The sequence below is a fragment of the Delphinapterus leucas genome, chromosome 8 (assembly GCF_059928025.1).
Source record: "Delphinapterus leucas isolate spDelLeu-1000000601 "Yukka" chromosome 8, BTC_Dleu_Yukka2, whole genome shotgun sequence".
Lineage (NCBI taxonomy): Eukaryota > Metazoa > Chordata > Mammalia > Artiodactyla > Monodontidae > Delphinapterus > Delphinapterus leucas.
Window position 1 is genome coordinate 31,850,399 of NC_143136.1, and position 19,846 is coordinate 31,870,244.

Here is a 19,846-nt window from a genome sequence, read left to right on the forward strand (position 1 = left end):
AAGATTTTAAAAAATAACTTTTTTTGGTGTGTTTATTGGAACAAATTGGTTCATAGTATTATCTTAATATTATTCTAATGTCCATCCACTCTGTAGTGATAGCTTTTTTCATTCCTAGTACTGGTAATTTATATTACCTTTTCAACTCTTTTCTGAATCTAAAAAAATGATACAAATGAACTTATTTACAAAACAGAAACAGACTCACAGACATAGAAAACAAACTTACGGTTACCAAAGAGGAAAGAGGGGGAGGGATAAATTAGGAGTTTGGGATAAACATATACAGACTACTATATATAAAAGAGCTAAACAACAACGACCTACTGTATAGCACAGGGAACTCTACTCAATATCTTGTAATAATCTACAAGGGAAAAGATTCTGAAAAAGAACATATATATATGTATATGAATCACTTTGTTGTACGCCTGAAACTAACACAACATTGTAAACCAGCTATACTTCAGTTTAAAAAAAGAAAAAAAAATTTTAATTAAAAAAAAAGAAAAAAATATCTTTTTTTTTTTTTTTTTTTGCGGTACGCGGGCCTCTCACTGTTGTGGCCTCTCCCGTTGCGGAGCACAGGCTCCAGACGCGCAGGCACAGCGGCCATGGCTCACGGACCCAGCTGCTCCGCGGGATGTGGGATCTTCCCGGACCGGGGCACGAACCCGTGTCCCCTGCATCGGCAGGCGGACTCTCAACCACTGAGCCACCAGGGAAGCCCAAAAATGACATTTTTAAACGAACACTTTCCCTATGTCTTTGGGATGAAATCTAAGTGGGAAGTAGCATTTCTACTTGTCAGCAGATCCTCCAAGCTCTACTTGCTGTGACCTTGAAGAGATGTTTGGTCACATTAACAGGACTTGGGGAGAAAAATGCAGCACCAAGAAACAGAAAATGTGGTCTAGGTAAGCTTCTACATCACATGATAAATAGTTGACAGTTTTGGGACTGAGTGTTCTGGAAATGTAGAAAAATGGGAATGAATGGAAAGAACTCAAGGGGCACCCCTCCCGGTAATACACAGCCAGGGTCAGGAGCGGTACACTTCTGGGGAATAAAAATAAAAGGAGCATAGAGGTTAATAAAATGGGGACATATTCCTCTCTCCAAACACAGTCAGGCGAAAATTACTTATCACCTGCTGGAGTGGATGTGAGAATGGGCCAGTGACCAAGTGTGTGGCGGGGAGTATTTTGTGACGAAGAGGTAATCTACAAGCAGCCCTGCAACAGGCTTCCTCTGGCTTCCTCGCGTAGCAGAATCTGCGGCTCTGTCTCCTCATTAGAGGACAACAGCTGTTTCTCCCTATAATTAGCTCACAGCTCAATAGTTATCCCCAGTCCCTCACACCTGTACCGCTCGTAACATGGAAATTACAGAAGCACATGTTGTTTTTTTCTTAAATCACCTCCACTTACACACATTGTTAAGCATCTAATAGAAAACAGCCGTAACTTCCTCCTCAGAAGGCTTTTTAAAAGCAAGTGGGGAGGGCTTCCCTGGTGGCGCAGTGGTTGAGCGTCTGCTTGCCAATACTAGGGGACATGGGTTCGTGCCCTGATCCAAGTAGGTCCCACATTCCGCGGAGAGGCTGGGCCCGTGAGCCTATGACTGCTGAGCCTGCGCGTCCAGAGCCTGTGCTCCGCAACGGGAGGGGCCACAACAGTGAGTAGGCCCGTGTACTAAAAAAAAAAAAAAGCAAGTGGGGAAACTCTTTGTTTTTATGAGCCCCACTTCCCATTTCCAATCTTACCTCCATGCTCTACGCTCCCCGCCCCCATTAGAGAAGGTCTCCAATGCTGTCAACAAACCCACCATGCGTCAGGCCATAAAATCTTATTTTCAGCCACCTGCAGGATGATGGAGGGAAGAGGAAACTGGACTGAGAGAGGGGTGAGGGGTAGAGCTCCAGCTGGCGGCTGAAGATGGTTTCAGCAGAATTCACTGGGGGCTGGAAGGGTGCAGAGTCTCAGGTCATTTCCTGCCAGGTCTGTGCTGCATGGGGGGAGAATCCATAATCACACTGTCTCACAGTTCCATTAGTGTCAAAGCTCATTAGGAGCCCAATCCACTCGGCAGCAGCGGGCACACAAAAGAAAGACCCAGCCGAAGTCTGCAGAGCGCGGGGTCATGGTTACAATGTGGGGCGGGCGAGAAGGAGGGATTGTAAAATTCCCGGCTGGGTAATTAGAGTCAGCAGGGAAGCAGCTAGGCCCTAGCAGGCCTCTCATTTCTCTCCTGGCTGTTTTGGAGGATTGGCAGGGCTGCTTCCTTCCAGGGGCGAGGAGATGGGCCTGGGTCAAAATTCACAAAGGAAAATGATCGTCAGTTTGCTCTCTGCTCCTGGGATAGGCCGGGGTGGGGGGGCGGGGGGGCAGACCGTGGTTGCTACAGTGGTCGGTGTGCAGGTAGGGCAGGGGGAGGAGGTTGCCTTGGGTGCAGTTCATCGAAGAAACTTAGGTAGTTGACAGTCGACTTCTACTAAGTTAATCTGAGTAGGTTCACATTCCTTATGCATTGGATAAGGAAACTTAATGAAGGCTCTGGAGGTGTGACAAGATATAGTGGTGTTATGAACTGATACCAACTTGCTTTGTCATCACAGTATGTCCTGATTTCCTGCAAATCCAACTGCAGCAAGAAAGCTCACGTGCTATAGGTGACACATACAAGATGGCTCACTCTGGCCGTGGTGTTTGCCTTTTATGGCTGTTTTATAAATTATGAAAACATACCCATCCGAAAAGGATTTTAAAAAAATGTGTTGTAATTGAAGTGTAATCTATATGCAATAAAATTTACCTATTCTAAGTGTACAATTGGGCGAGTTTTGACAAATGTATACCTTTGTGTAATTATCGCTACAATAACGTTCAGAATGTTTCCATCTACCCATAAGGGTTCCCTCTTGCCCTTTTGCAGCCAGTGTCCTTCCACACCCCTCACTCCCACCCCCAGACAACCAACGATCTGATTTCAGTTATTATGATTTTGCCTTTTCTAGTCTTTTACATAAGTGTAACCATATAGTATGTAGCCTTTTGAGTCTGGCCTCTTTCAGATTCTTCTATACTGTTGCATTCTTCAGCAATCTGTTCCTTTGGATTGCTGGGTGGTGTCTCATTGTGGGAATATATCACAATGTATTTACCCGTTCGCAGGTGGATGGATATTTAGGCTACGTCCAGTTTAGGGTTGTAATGAATAAAGCTGCTCTGAACATTCAGGTACAAGTCTTTGTGGAGATATGTTTTCATTTCTCTTGGTCGTCTTCCCCTCTGTTATCCAATAGGGAAATAATTAAAATCAGATCTCCTTGACTGATCATCCTGCCGAAGAGGGAGGAAATGGATCTTGGCCTAAGGTACAGGAACAAGCGGAATTCTATATGTTTCAGGATGTGACAAGAGAGGAAAGAAAAGGCAGTGAAGCAGGTGCCGTCTCGTGCATAGGCACTCGACAGGGACCCTGAGTTCCAGGCAGTAGTTCGGTATTGGTGACTGTGTGACATGGTCAAGTTTGAGGTCAGTGAAGGCGAGCTCTCCTCAGTTACAAAACAATATGACTCCTTAAAGCACAAAACTCTGAAACCAGACTTCCTTTTGGTAGCTTACCGCCTAAAAAGGCTAGTGATTATAAAACTAAACACACAGTGTGAAACCAAAGTGCAAAACACAAAGAGAAACAATGAAATCTGAAGCGCTTCATTGGGGCTTCATTAAAAAATTAAAAGCATTTCTGAGGAAGACTCTGAGGACTGGACTTCTATACACTGATTAGAAAGCACTGAGCTGAAGATCAATATCAAAGTACAGAATGGTCCATAGTTAGATTCTGAGGGTACCATTCCTATATCAGATTGACTGGGTTTGTATATCAAAACATAATAGTAAATGGCCTTGTGTTGCTGAACTTGACTCTTAAAAAGTCCAGCTGCATCCTTTGGGCTTCATCCAGCAGCACGATGGGAGACTCCATCACTGCGATGGCACGTGGGTTACTGTGCCTTAGAGGAGAATGCAAGATGGCTCATCCTCCTGCTGTCTGCTGGCCTGCTGGTTGACCACCATAAAAGCTGCCCTGGGCTTCCCTGGTGGCACAGTGGTTGAGAGTCCGCCTGCCGATGCAGGGGGCACGGGTTCGTGCCCCTGTCCAGGAAGATCCCACATCCCGCGGAGCGGCTGGGCCCGTGAGCCATGGCCGCTGAGCCTGCGCGTCCGGAGCCTGTGCTCCGCAAGGGGAGAGGCCACAACAGTGAGAGGCCCGCGTACTGCAAAAACAGAACAAAAACAAAAACAAAAACTGCCCTGTGGCCAGCAGAAAATAATTTCTTTCATTCTCAGAAAGACTGGAAAAGTACAGAAATAAGAAGCCGTTTTAAGCATCCGTTTTTAAGCCAAGGCTTCATTTTTCAAGAACACCTGAAACCACAATGATTCCCATTGCATTCTGTTTGCCTAGCTCCTTTGTTAAGGGCCTGACCTTAACTTTGCTATTATACATTTTGGAATTTCTGGAGCCCAGTTTTACCCTGAGGGAAAATAAGGAAACAAATAAGCTTTAAGAAAAAATTTTTTGACCCAACCCTACATCCTAAGGTCACCATTGAAATACATCAGATTTAAAATCTGCAAGGTCTTCAGGCCAGTCTCACAGGAAAGTGAGGAAAACTAGAAGCTGTGAAGGACACGGATCTGCTGAATATATTAACCTTGCATATGTGTGTGGATGTGTGTTTTCTAATCCTCTAAGGTAAATTTATACCAATCCATACAGATGTACTCCTTTCTGTTTATTATTCCCAATTGTGTAATGGAGGTTAACGTCATGCAAAGAAAAAAACTCTGGAGTTTGACAGCACTCCACCTATATTCTTTTAAGGCAAAACAAAGAAAAGGCAAGCTTGTTCTTTCAGCCAGTATTCCTCACTCCCTAATTCTACTCAGACTGGATCGTCTTAAATCTGATTTGGGATTTGAGCGTTATTTGGATTAGCTCATTAGTGGGGCACCGTTCTGACAAGCCACTAATCTGGGGCACTGGTGCACAGCGCCATGACAGTATTATGCTGAAAATGAGAAATCTAATGAGATTAGACAGATCCTGGTGCACGTGGTCTAAAGATACTTTGTATGGCAACCCACAAGCTTGGGAATGCAGGAGGTGGACAGATTGAGGCATCAGACTCAGCTGAGCTAGAACACAGCCGCTGGAATGCCCAGAAGTGATCTCATTCAGAAAGGCAGCAATGTTGCACATTTTCTAAGCAGGTTCTGTGGAATGTCAAGCAATTGCCCAGATTCAAAAGCCATAATAGTAAAAGGGAATTACTTTGGGGGCAGGGTGTCACTGTGAGGGGCTGTGAGCAGAGATGAAGCTTTGAGGTAAAACTCTGATGCAGTTTTACATCTCTGTATTAGAAGCAGAAGAGTTACAGGTAAGGATTCATTGGCATCTGGAACCAGCAACCTGTTATGTTCTCAAGTTACTTGCCCAGTACTGCTGTCCAAGTAAACTCCACTGAGGTTTTCCCCTCTGTGAAAATGATTTTCTTTCTTCTCTTGTGATTTTAGTTGTTTTTAAGCTGAACAGGACATACTGGTTCTTTTCTGCTTAGAATGGGTCTGTCGCTAAAGTCAGAAAACACTCGACTCCAACAATGCATGATTTATAATGTCCAGATGTGGCTATGGGGCAACGCACAACACACAGTGGAAGGGGGCTTGGTGCCTCCCCCATCCCTTTCCCTCCTCCTTCACTCCAAGAGGAAAACAAAAGTTTCCATGGCATTTTCTTGCTTGTAAGTGGAAAATCAAGCCATTAACAGAGGCAGGAGTTGGCCCCCTGGGATGTAATTCCTTTTTTCTATTGTGCTGGTGTGCCACCTTGTGGTGACTTTTGGAACTCCATGAAAGACCTGCTTGTTCGCCTAGCTGCCACCAATTTAGTATCCTTCCTAAACCCTAGAAAAAAATTCAGTGTCAGTCCATCCTGTGAATCATCTTTAAAATGAGTGTGTGTACAAGACAAAAACAAATGTATTTCCAGCACATGTGAATAACATGAAATCAAGCACGTGGCTTCTTTTGTATTCTTCCTTGCCAGGCAGTGAATAACCATTTTGACTTAAAAGTCAAGAATTATCATTTAAGTATTTAGAACTGAATACATGGCAGAACTGGTTCCATTTTCTTACTTTACCTTTCCAAAAGTTTTTAGGGATTTAGAGGAGAAAGTCAGCCAGACACATTTTAATGGAATCCCTCTGTTTTAAATATCTTCATCAAATGTAGATGAGGACCTTTAGCTATGTTAGGGCAAATCAAGAATTCTGGTCCTGACACAAAAGAGGGAAGGGAAGGAACAGACAAATTCCAGGTGTCATAGAATTGTAAGAACTTTCAGAGGCTGAGACAAGGATTCCAAAGGAGAGAGAGAGAAAAAAAAAATTACCGGAAAAATGTATCTTCGAAAACACATTTTAACCTTTCCTGCCAGAAGACAAAACGCACAGTCCAAAACATTTGTCAGAATCTCAAAAAGAGTTCTAAGAATCACTGGGAGATGACTTTGGACACTGCGATGTGCTGCTCTTGTGACCCAAGGATGGACTGTATTTGTAGGGATTTAAGTGTTTGAAGCAGAAGAAAAAGCTGAAAAGCGTCAGCCATCCCCAAAGTCTTGGTGAGGTAGGGGGAATGGTTCATGATTCAAAACATCATTGTTCCTCCGGTTTGCAGGGCAGAAATAGAGACACAGATGTAGAGAACAAACGTATGAACACCAAGGGGGGAAAGTGGCCGGGGGGATGGTGGTGGGATGAATTGGGAGATTGGGATTGACATGTATACACTGATGTGTATAAAATGTATAACTAATAAGAACCTGCTGTATAAAAATAAATAAAATAAAATTCAAAAAAAAAGAAACAAAAGATCGTTGTTCTAAATATAATTGTTTACAAAAATCCAGGCAGCAAGAGAAAGAGAGGTTAAGTTTTTCCTTTTCAACAAAATCCATCGGCAGACATTTTTGTTCTGCTGAGAGTCATCAAAACCCTCTGCCATTCAACTGTGGTTGAGCAATAATCTATTAATTTCACTTAAACACACACTAAAAGAGCTGATGTTGATTAATCAGAGTGGGAGAAGCAGACATGCTTTGGAGACAAAAACTCTGTTAGTGCTTCAAAAGAAACGTCCATTGGCCACCGGGAACTCTGTTGCTAGGGAGACGGTTACCAGGCACAGGTGTTGTGGTGGCTGCCCCCCACCCCCAACCCCTAGCTTGTTTGATACCCTTTGGACTGTTGTCAAGAACGAAGGGTTTTCAAATAGTTAATTTTTCCTGTGTGTCCTAGAAAGAAGGAACCGCGCTGGTGTGACTGCTTTTCAAAGGCAAAATTAGGAAGGGAGGAAAGGAAGAGTGGGGATATGGGAGAACGTGGGCAGATAGCCATGCTGAAAGTGGGCAGTGTTGGGAGGCATGGGCAATGAAGTGAGCCAGAGACAACGGCCCACCTAGTAATCATTGAACTAAGTCCTGGGTCGGTGGCGAGGCTGACCCATGAGGACAAAGAAGTCAAAGCACTGGGACTTCTACTTGTCCTATTTTATTGAGGGCTGACCAAGTGCCAGCCAATCTGCCTGCCCCTTACACACTCCATCCTATTAATGCTGACACTCACCCAACACTAGGCCTTATTATCACCGTTTAACATGCAAGAATACCAAGCACCAGAATGGTTACAAAACTTGCCAAATGTTAATGCCCCCCCCCTTTTTTGGTCTGATTTCAAACTCTTGTCTGCCTCCAAATATCTTCTTCCAGGGGCTCTCAGAGGACTTGAAATTGCTAAGATGTATTAACAAAAATTTACAAAACACCAACTCTGTGCAATGACATATTTTTGGCTGGAGAGAGAGAGAGAGAGAGAGAGAGTGTGTGTGTGTGTGTGTCTGTGTGTTCAGTATAATTGCAGATATGGGTCTTGCCTTTAGTGGAGATTAGAACCTGGCTGGAAAAAATAAGCAGATGCAAAAATAGTAAAACACTTACTTGTCTGAAAAATTGAGGAGTGAAGAAATATTACAGGTAGGTGCTGAGGGGGAAAACTTCCCCAAACTAGAATATCGGAGGTAGAGTCTGGACGGATTTCAGGTAGCTGGAGACAGAGCCTTTCCTGGTCTGGGAGTTGGAAGGCAGATACAACAAAAGACGTGATTGAGTTGACTTTTGGTGGGTGAAAGGAATCTAGTGGTCTGGCTTTCTGTGTTGTCCTAGGAAGGTGGGCAGACCTCAGTGAGGTAATAAAAGACATCATTTTATGAAAGTGATATCGGGTGATTTGAACCGGGCGGTGAACTGGGATTTTGCCAGTGTGAGTTTGTGGGTGTGTGTATGTGCTCAGTGGTGAGCCTGGGATTGGGGGCAAAGAGGTGGCAGAATGGAAGGTGAGAAAGACAGAGGGAAAAGCAATTGATAATCAATTTAGCTTTCCTCAGGATTTTGCCCAGAACCAGTTCAGGTTAATAATACACACATTCAGTCGTGGAAGTTTCTGACCTTTAACTAAGAAAGGAAAACAAAAACTGTAACATATTTGCATTTTGTTATTAATTCATGAGAAAAAAGTCCCTATAGGAAGAAATATATATATATACATATATTTAATATCCAGGAGGAGACGAGTGCCATTCAGAGCAGTTCAAGCCCTTCCTCTTTTACCACAGGTACCAGCAGAGCTGAAGGGACTTTGCAGAGGCTATGCGGCTGCAGCTGCAGTGGGCAGACGTGAAAACACCAGGCCATGAGACCCATTAGGAAAAGGTGAGACAGTGAATTATTTTTATAGCCTGGAAATGACATATCTCATTCATTCAGTGAGTTATTTACCCGCTGGATTGAGTTCATGGACCTATGAGTCATATAAACACATCTATTGCTTTATTTTGGGGGACAGGAAGAGGGGAGAAGGTTATGCCATGAGAAGCAGGGGGAAGGGGAAGGATGGGCTGATAAATATGTCAAGACCTCATTGAGCAAGTGTGGGTCATGGCAGGGCCTATCCCGTCTTGGTAGATTCTAGCCCTGTGAGGGTTTACAAGCCAGGTCTGCTTTCTCTCTGGAATGAGAGGAGGCTTGCCAGCCAGTCGCTACAACCCTGGGTGAGGCGCATTTCAAAAGGGAAAAGATTACCTCTTCCGCAATTTGACCATTCTTTCATTTGAGGAAGGTGTGTGTGTGTGTGTGTGTGTGTGTGTGTGTGTGTGTGTGTGAGAGAGAGAGAGAGAGAGAGAGAGAGAGAGAGAGAATCTGCTGGCAATGAAATTACTTTTGTACTTTAATCCAAATCACACCAAATTGGACAAGTAATTTACTGGCCACCATGTGGTGCCTGCCTCACTGATAACTATCTACTGGCCCACCTTGCTGTATAAAACTTCCATTTGGAAAGGTAACAGCCTAGATGTAAATACTTCTCTGCTCTGTTTTGGTATCTTAATGAAAAATCAAACCTGCCTGCCTACAGTCCCATTTAAATAAAAACATCACTTGCCTCTAACCAGTAGAATACATTTTCCCAGCTGATGGATGCTTTTCCATTTATTTTATAATGTAGTTTTTCCTCAGCAAGGGATTGTTCTTCAGAATGTCAAGGAGGAAATACTCCCAAGTCATCTGCTGTGATTGGCTGGCTTGGGCCTAATCAGATGAGGAAGTGGGGAGGGGGAGAAAGCAGTCATTTGTCACACTGGTACTCCAGCCCCGGATAAAGAGGTGCTTTGTAATGCCAGCCTGCCTAATCTCTGGGCCACAATCAAATTATCCTCCCCTTTCTCCCCTACTCTCCTCCCCCATCTCTCTCTCACTCTCTCTCTCTCTCTCTCTCACACACACACACACACACACACACTCACACCCTACCTCTTCAGATCTATCACTGACAATACAGTTATTAAACAAAATCTCAGCTCAGGGAAGTAATAACATCAAGGATTCATTTCTTTATCAAATGTTGTGGCCTGAAGGAACAGAACTTCTTGCTTGCAGAAAGACCCAAGTACGTTCATCGCCCGAGGGAAAGGCGTGGGTTTGTGTTTTTTTAATACTCGTCAAATGAGAAGCACAGGAGAGAGTGAGAGAGAGGTCCCCAGGAGTGTTTGCAAATACAAACAGGTTGCAAACCTGCTCTTTGAAGGGGGCTAAGGAGGTTGGGGGGAGGTGGCTGTTTGAGATGGGCAGTGAGCACGCTGACCCGCGGCGGCCAGCCCAGCCGCAGATTGAAAAGGAAGCGCCTGGAAGAGTCATCAGTTGATCTTTAAATCTGGGAGTGTGATAGTTCTGCTGCCTTTGCAATCAGACAGCGAGGGGGGCAGTGGAGTGTGGGGGAGGTTATGGGGGACAGGCAAGAACAGAGCTACAGATGTGAGCAAGGGGATGCTCGGTCACGTTACAGGTTGAGTCATTCTGAGAGCTCAGCCCCGCACTCACCCTCGTCTTGGCAGTAGCTGTCATCCACCAGCATGAGACCCCACGTGAAGGATATGAAGTTTGGGCAGGAAATAACTTCTCTTTATTCCTTTTGACCTTATTCACTGGGACGATTGTGACTTGTCACTCCCCTTGATACACGAGGAAAAAGAAGTCAAGAGGCTCATGGGAGAAATGAAATCAACACATCGTGGTAAGACACGCTGGGCAGCCTGCTCTGTAGCTATCAGCGTTGCCAACTTAAATTGTTGATTTGAGCAAAGCCGCGATCACCATCCTGGGGAGAGTGTCTTCATCTAGTGTCTGCATTTCCTATTTTGAATGTCTGATTATTGTATGAAGTATGCTGCCCTAGAAGGTTTCTTCTTGGTGGCTGGGTTGCAATTACAAATCAGAATCACTTGTTCACTGCTACGCCCATTACCATCATGTGAAACAGCTGTGGGTGGCACTCAGGTTGCCATCTGAGAAGTTGTGCAGATTGAAATTGCAGGGGAGTTGATGCCCATGGAGTTGCTCTTAATCAAGGGGGGATGGGAGCCTGCGGAGAAATGCTGTAGTGTCCATCATTTGATAGATATTTCTCAGAAGTCCCCAGCCAAATAGGGCCCCATTGCCGACAGCAGCAACCTTGATAACACATCTTTATATAGGCTTTTCCTTTCTCCCTCTCCCTGCTCCCTTGCTCCTACTTCTGTGTTTATGTCCCCAATAAACTACCTTCACCCAAGTCCTTATCTTGGGCTTTTAGGGCAAAATCAATGCAGACAGCACCAACTGAGCAAGGCTATATTTTCCCGAGCACTTGTACATTAACGAATTCTTCTCCAATGCCTCCTTTCTCAAATCTAAGGTGCAAGCTGCCAAAGCTGGTGATTGTCTTGCCACCTCCGCCATAGTGGGTGACAGCTGGCATCGGAGATGGCACAGTAGCCAGCCAACGTCCAGGGCTGTGCGGGCATCTGCAGGTGCCTTTTTAAGCATCATGGGAGGGGACCTGGTTTAGGAATGTGTTGTTAACCCTCCCACGTCCAGGCTGCCATCACAAAATGGGAACGAATTCATTCAATCATGAATTTATCAAATATTTATTGAAACTCCACCAGATGCTCCAGCACTGTGCTAGAGTCTGAAGACAAAATGGTGAGCAAAACAGATGGCTCTTGCCTGGTGAAACTTAGTGTCTGAAGGGAAAGACACAAATTCATCAAATAATCATCCACATGGATGTATAACTGTAATCTGTGCTAAGTGAAAGGAGCCATCACAGAGGTCGAATCTCTGCTGCTGGGCCTAGGAAGGCTTTCCTGGAGAAGTGATGTTTGAGGGATAAAGAAAAGTTGGCAGAAGTATGGGTATTGGGGAGAAAAATACCCAGAGAGAAGAGAGCATGTAAACATCCTTAAAACTGGGAGGGGGTGGAGGAATCACTTGTTGAAGGAACAGGACGCCACTGTGGACAAAAAACAGAGTAAGAGGGCTTCCCTGGTGGCACAGTGGTTGAGAATCTGCCTGCTAATGCAGGGACACGGGTTCAAGCCCTGGTCTGGGAGGATCCCACATGCCGCAGAGCAACTAGAGCCCGCGAGCCACAACTACTGAGCCTGCGCGTCTAGAGTCTCTGCTCCACAACAAGAGAGGCCGCGATAGTGAGAGGTCCGCGCACCGCGATGAAGAGTGGTCCCCGCTTGCCACAACTAGAGAAAGCCCTCGCACAGAAATGAAGACCCAACACAGACAAAAATAAATAAATAAATAAATAAATAAATAAATAAATAAATAAATAAATAAAAAGCCAAGCATTTGAAACCCTTTAAAAAAAAATAAAGCAGAGTAAGAAAACTTGAAGATGTCGGTGGAGACTAGAAAGGCAATCAGGAACTGGGTCAAGATTGTCTTTATCCGAAGAGCAACAGCAATCAACTGAAGGTTGGGTTTTTAAAAACATTTTTCTTTAATTATGCCAGTAATAACGAATATACTTTTATTCTTAAACATCCAAAAATATATGTAATTCAAAAGTTTGTCTTTATTATCTTCCCCAATCCAATTATTTTCACAAACATTACCCCTTGTGTCAAAAGAAACCTGGCAAGCCACTTTCTTTATGCATATACAATCACTAGTCATAAAACACAGCAGCAGGGAAACAAACAGCAGGTACTATTTAGACATCTAAATACTGAGAAGGTGAGCATACTGAGAAGAAAAGTTTTCAGCAGGAATTCAGGTGTCAGGATTTGGGGCAGCAGGGTTATCAAGATGAAAGTAGGGTTCAAGATCTAGAAGGTCTGGGATAACAGACAGGGTGTCCAGGCCAGGAACCAGGCCTAAGACCAAAAGACACACAACTAGTTACTGGAGTGAGGCCACGGCATGATCTCAGAGGAATGTGGAAACAATTTATTAGGGCAAAGACGCAAGGACAGACCAGACCCATACCAAGAGTGACGATGCAGAGTTCTGAGCATCAAAGCCAGAGCTCCTGAAACAGGGTTGGACCTTTCAGCCCAGACAGGCAGTCTACCTGCATCAGGGGGAAACAATTCACACAAAGGTTCAAACGAAGAGCCCTTAATGGAGGGACTATTTGCATAGGTGTAGGCAGAATTAAGGGACAGTTAAAGGACAATGAGACACCCACAGACTAGAGATGGGGCACACCTTGGACTTAAGGTGAAATAGTGGTATAAGAACTAAGTATGAGCTGGAGCCTAGGAGGAGGGATTTCCTGGCGTGTACGTATTTTTTTAAATTGGAGTATAGTTGATTTACAATGTTGTGTTAGTTTCTACTATACAGCAAAGCGATTCAGCTGTGCATATGTATACATTCTTTTTCATATTCTTTTCCATTATGGTTTAGCAAAGGATATTGAATATAGTTCCCTGTGCTCTACAGTAGGACCTTGTTGTTTATCCACTTTATATATAATAGTTCGCATCTGCTAACCCCAGCCTCCCACTCCCTCCCTCCTCCACCCCGTGGCAACCACAAGTCTGTTCTCTATGTCTGTGAGCCTGTTTTTGTTTCACAGATAAGTTTATTTGTGTCATATTTTAGATTCCACATGTAAGTGGTATCATATGGTATTTGTCTTTCTCTTTCTGACTTACTTCACTTAGTTTGATAATCTCTAGGTCCATCCAGGTTGGTGAAATGGCATTATTTTGTTCCTTTTTAATGGCCGAGTAGTATTCCATTGTATTTATACCACATCTTCTTTATCCATTCATCTGTTGATAGACATTTAGGTTGTTTCCTTGTCCTTGCTATTGTGAATAGTGCTGCAAAGAACATTGAGGTGCATGTATCTTTTTGAATTATAGTTTTCTCTGGTTATATGTCCAGGAGTGGGATTGCTGGCTTATATGGTGATTCTATTTTTAGTTTTCTGAGGAAACTCCATACTGTGTTCCATAGTGGCTGCACCAACTTGCATTCCCACCAACAGTATAGGAGGTTCCCTTTTCTCCACACCCTGGTGTGTATTTTTAGCTCTGAAGGATGCAGCTGCTCCAAGAGACTGAACACTGAAGCTGAGAGGGAGTGAAGGAAGAATTACCCTGACCTCACTCTCCCCCCACCTCTGACCTCCTGCCAGGGTTCCCTTAAGGAGAAGCCAGTGGGTAAGGTGCCTAGGTGATGCCATCCACAAGGGCTCAGTCTGCTGGCGCACAAGGGAGGACAGACAACAGTGGAGGATGCCTTGAGGGAGGTAATATACAGAAAATAACCACCAGACTCCCCAAGTAGCTAAAAGGGGATCCAGCCATGTCGTGTCAGTGGTGTTTCTGAAGTGCTTTTTGTGACTGAGGCACATGGCAGAGACTCCCTGAGAAGAATGCATCGGCTCCTGGTTCAGCATGGACATTTGTGCCGGGCTGTAAGCAGAGCCTTCCTGAAGCTTCCGTAATAGGGAACAATGGTGGGGAGTCAAAGCCACAATGGAGATGCCATGCTTTTGTCACTGTGTCAAATTATGATACTCAGGGGAGGCAAGAAAGTGAGCCAACTGGGATGTTTTGTGGTACAGAGTCTGAGGCCAAGAGCCCCAGCATGCATGAATCAGAAGGAGCCTCATGAAGAGACACAGCAAATGCAGGCGTTTCCCCTTTATGCAGAACTGGCTCGAGCCTCTGCCTCAGATGATAGCCAGCATTTTGTGAGTTAATGGTGTGTGACACAGAAAAGGAGCTGTGAAGGGAGCAAATCTCTCTCTAAAGTGAACGTTTGATAGAAATCCCATTTTCTTTGGGGCTCAAAGCCAGACTGATTTAGTGGATTAAGCTCGGAGGTTTCACTCCCGGGATGGATTTCAGGTCAAGGCCAGCCTGCAAATCTACGTGGGGGGATGGGGAGAGACCTCAGATGAAACCAGCTGGTAACACCCAGAATGCTACATTGGGATGTCCAGAGGATGTGTCGCAGAGCTGTGGGGAATAAACTTGGGAGGAATGGAGAAGGGGAGGTGCTGTGGAGATGACGCTAACGTTCACTGCTGTACCTGTGGAATTTTCCACCTGCGGCCATTGCCCTGTGCCAACTTTGACAAAGGCAGCCTTAATTGCGTTGTGCCATCAAATGCATTTTTTGTCACTTCCAGACAAACTGACATAATTATTTCTGTCACCTCGGGATGATTTTTCCCTCCAAGTCACTTCAGATGGGGCAAGAAGCAGGTGCTTCTTATCCTAGCCGCACTGGCTTCAAGCACCCACAGCCTCCAATGCGACCAGCTGCCACTGTCCAGATGTACACATATTTGCACTTTCTCTGTGAGTGTATATTAGGGATAGTGCCTGGGGGGTCTTGAAATCAGTGAGATTCAAGTTAAGACTGTACGATAGGCCTGGCGTGATTAAAACGGCCTCACACACTTTCCTGCCCCACTCCCTCACCTCTTAGCTAAGATGTTTCTGGGTCTGACGATGGGGAAATGCTATCAGGAACTACAATCCTCTTTTATACATATGTGTATATACATTTATATATATATATTTTATCACTATTATTTTAAAATTTCTTTAATTTTTTGGCCACGCCACGTGGCATGTGTGATACTAGTTCCCCGACTAGTATCCTGCACCCGCTGAAGTGGAAATGTGGCGTCCTAGCCACTGGACCGCCAGGGAAGTCCCTACAGTACTCTTACTACTGGTTCAAAGCGGGCAGCAAAAACATTTGCATTGTCTCTAATTGCTCCTTTTTTCTGTCTGGGATCTATAACACCCCCAATCTACAGGTATAGACATTAGAGAAAAGTCTCCAGATTCATTTTTTTTTTTTGACATGGTCAGGGTCAGGGTTGGATTGTGGAGGTCTTCTTAAGTTATTACTACTTTTGTGGTGTTTATGGCTGAGATACTGGACTTTTGGGTTTTTTCCTTACTCCTCCTTTGGAACCTAGAATCTCTGTGTACTTGACTAGAGTAGCAGCTCACAGGTAGAGAACTGGAATGCTCTCTGTTCCCCAGGCTAATCTTCAACTGCGCTGTGGCTGAGCTTGAATAAAATGTCTCATATTCTATCACTCAAGCAGCGAAAGCTGGTAAAATCGTTTGATGTTCAGGGCTTGGAAAACACAAAGTCATCTTCCTACAGGATTTGAATTTCCATCTCTTTAAGATATTATTATTATTCCCACAGTGATATGCTTATTTATTTTATAACAAATATTTATTGGTGCTGGGCTAGAGTTGAAGCAGGAAGGCCAATTGGGAGGTTATTGCAAAAAGTCCAAAGAAAAGATAATGGTGGCTTGGACTAGGATGGTGACAGTGAAAACAGGAAAGAGAGTGTGCATTTAAGATGTATTTTGGAGGTGCAGTTAACAGGATGAGCTGCATACCAGGCATTGGGCTTGGCCCTGAGGCTACAGTAGTAAATAAAACAAATGAGATTCCCTAGCTCATGGAGGTTATATTGCAATGAAGAATAAAGACAGTAAATAACTAGTACATACATTTAAGATATGCCTAGAAATTGTGATAATCTCTAGGAAAGAAATACACAGTGATGTAGCAGAGAATAATCAGGGGGAAGTAGGTGGCTACTTAAATTGGATTGCCATGGAGCAGCCTCCCAAGAGGATGAGACAAGGAGCCAGACAGGCAAGGAGCTGGGGACGCACAATCCAGGCAGATGGAAGAGCCTGCGTGATGGTCTCGAGGCAGGAGAAGCTTGGCACATTCTAAGAATTGTCAGAAGGCTGATGTGTCTGGAGTTGTCAATGGTGGGGAGAGTGAATGATCTTGGTAGCTTTGCCAAGATCACACAGAGCCTGAGCACAGTGTTCAGATTTTACTCTACAGGAAACTAGAAGCCAGTGAACAATTTGAAATAGGGGGAAAACAAGGTACAGTGTTTGCTTAAAAAGATGACTCTGGCCAGGCTGTGAAGTATGGACTGTAGGTGAGCTAGTGTTAAAGTGGGAGGCCAGTTGGAAAGCTTTTACATTAGTCTTAAGTGATGGATAGTGGTGGTTTGGACCAAGGAGGTGACAGAGGGGACAGGGGAGAGAGAATGTATTCAAGATATATTTTGGAGGTAGGTTGACAGAACTTAGTGATTTATTGGATATTGTTTCTGGGTGGATGGAGGCAAAGGGAAATGTTTCTGGCTTAAATAAGTAAGTGGAGAGAGGTCCATTTAATAGAACAAAGAAGACTGCAGTGGATCAGAAGTTAAAATATTTCTTTCCTTCCACTCTTCTTGCTACATCTTCTAATGCCACATTACTTATTCAATAGTGAAATACTGGGGAGGGTACCTACTGTGCTGAAAGTCAGGAGATATGGATTTGTGTCCAGCAGCTGCCCATAAGCAGTGGAATGACTTCAACTCATTCAGCTAATTCATGATGCCTCAGTTCTTCTCATGGCTACTGTGGATTTCAGAAGACCTACTATGCTTTGAACTGGATTGATCTGTTCTGCATGAACCACTTCCAACACCACCTCTAGGGCACCAAATCCAGAGGAAGGGGCCTGGATCTTTATGGCCTAACATCAATTTCTGTAGTAAAAATGGCACTTGGAGAGGCAAATTCTTTGGCCTCCCAATTAATAATAGTTGTCGCTCACCTGCAGAAGTGCTAGAAAAGTTATTTACAGTATAGAACTAAGGAGGTTGATAGATTTTATTATTTTGTTAAGCACCTAAAACAGACAACTTGTTATAGGCAATTGTTTAGACATTGTCATCGCATAATTTTTTATTAATTCATTTGCATAAAATAAGGCTATAAAGTATTTGCATTTGTAGAATATGTTTATACATGCCCTTCTGTCTCTGGAACTCCTTTAGAATAACATTTTACAAAGACATTTGAAAAGTTTAAACTGCTATGCAAATACAAGGTGTTATTAATATTGACCTATGAACTAATTAAATACTGGTGTGAAGAGAACTTCTCTTCCCTGGTAGTAGCCATTTAAAATTCCAGGAATCAGTTAAAGTTTGAATCCTTACACTTTGACACAGAGCATTATATTGTGGACATAGTATACTAGACATGTCACTTTTGGTGCTGACCTCATGCCAGCTCCCGCTGAAGAGACAGCTGTACACTGATGATGGGTGCTAGTGTCCCCTGTTACAGACAATTGGACCAGAAGAGGCACCTGACCCAAGGGTACTCATCCATGGTTTGACCAACAACTCATCATGCCTGCACATAACTGAGATAAACTCCCAGAGCTAGTGAATTCTTTCTTTTGGATATTCGAATTGGAAAATTCTGAGGAAATAAAGAAGCAGTTAGCAGAAGAAGCTGAAAAGTTGCATAGAGAGAAGCCATGAGATCGAATCAAAGCCATTACAAACTCAAGTTTTGACATAACAGAGATAATGAATAAACAGGGGCAATGAGGTAAGGAAAACCCACCATCCTCTTGAAGCAGCTCTCCTAAAAGCCCCCAGTGGCTACTGATAACCAGTTCCAATAACATCTCAGTTCTCATCCTCTTCATCTTTGTAGCTTTGGATATGTTTGTTTTCTTTGGAAACTCTCTTCCCCTAATGCTTTATTTCTTCCCCCTTTCTGCCTCTATCCTTGTTTTCTGTTTTGTTTTGTTTTGCTAGATCTCATCCACTGTCTTGTGAGTCGTTGTATGGAGATGATCTGAGCTAAGTTCTCTCTTAGGGTGTAGTCAAGACGCCATTCTTTCAATTTCATGATTATCAGTATCCGTACCTGCATTGATCTCCTAGCACCTCAAACTTTTCCCATCCAAAGCAAAACTTATCATTTCACAGCTATCCTTGCCTCACTTAGCGGATGACACTCCATTTTCTCACTGACACAGGCTTTAAACCATGGCATTACTTTTGATTTATCTTTCTCCCTCACTCCCTGTAGCCATTTTAATATATATATTTTTTTCTTTTCTTTTTTCTTTTTTTGCCTCTGCAACAAGTCTTAAATATCTTCTCCTCTTTCCATTCTCACTGATGGCCAGCCTTCTCCACATCCAAATGACCCACTTCTCACTCAAATAACTGAAATAACTTCTATCTTAAATAACTTTTTGTGTTGCATTACAGTTCATTGACAAATCCTTCTGGTTACATGGTCATTTCCTTGTGAAAGGAAATTGCCTTACTTATCTTTGTATTCCTGTCCCCACCTACCCCTATAACTGAGCTCAACACAATTTTCTTTCACATAGGAGGTTCTAGATAAGTATTAACTGATTTGTATTAAGGGACTTTACTGAATGCCTTTCTCAAATAATGGCATCTGAATCTAACTCCACTGGCAATTTCAAGTTAGTGAACTCTTTTTCCTCTGCCAAATACCTTTGTACTTGGCTCATTTTGGAGGCCTGCCCTATTGACACCTACTTGCAATCCCCCCTGCCCTAGTAAAACTTTTAATGTGTGTGAGTTTATTCAAGCAGGGAGAATCGCCAATTGTAGTGCAGTAAAAACAGATCTTGCGAGGGTTGTGCTATCTTGGGCATGTCAGATGGCTAAGAAATAAATAGGTTTAAAGAAAAAAGACATACCCTCCCATTAGAAGCAAAAAGTTTGGTAAGGAAAAACATCTTGAAGACAGAGGAGGGGAAGGAGACAAGGATAGTCTTCAGAAAGTAGCTTGATGAGATGAGGTTATAGGTATAAAATGAAGCCTGGCCTGACATTTACCCTTCCTCCACAGGTCTTAATTGGGCCTTCAAACATTCTCAAAAACGGTAAGATGTCAACACTAATGAAAATAGAAACATTTATCCTGAAAACTTCTGTATCAGATATTTTTCAATGGTGTTCTTGCCAAGGTTTACAGAGGGAAGAAAGAAGTTACATGTTCCTGTCGAAAGGAACAGCTAAACTTGAG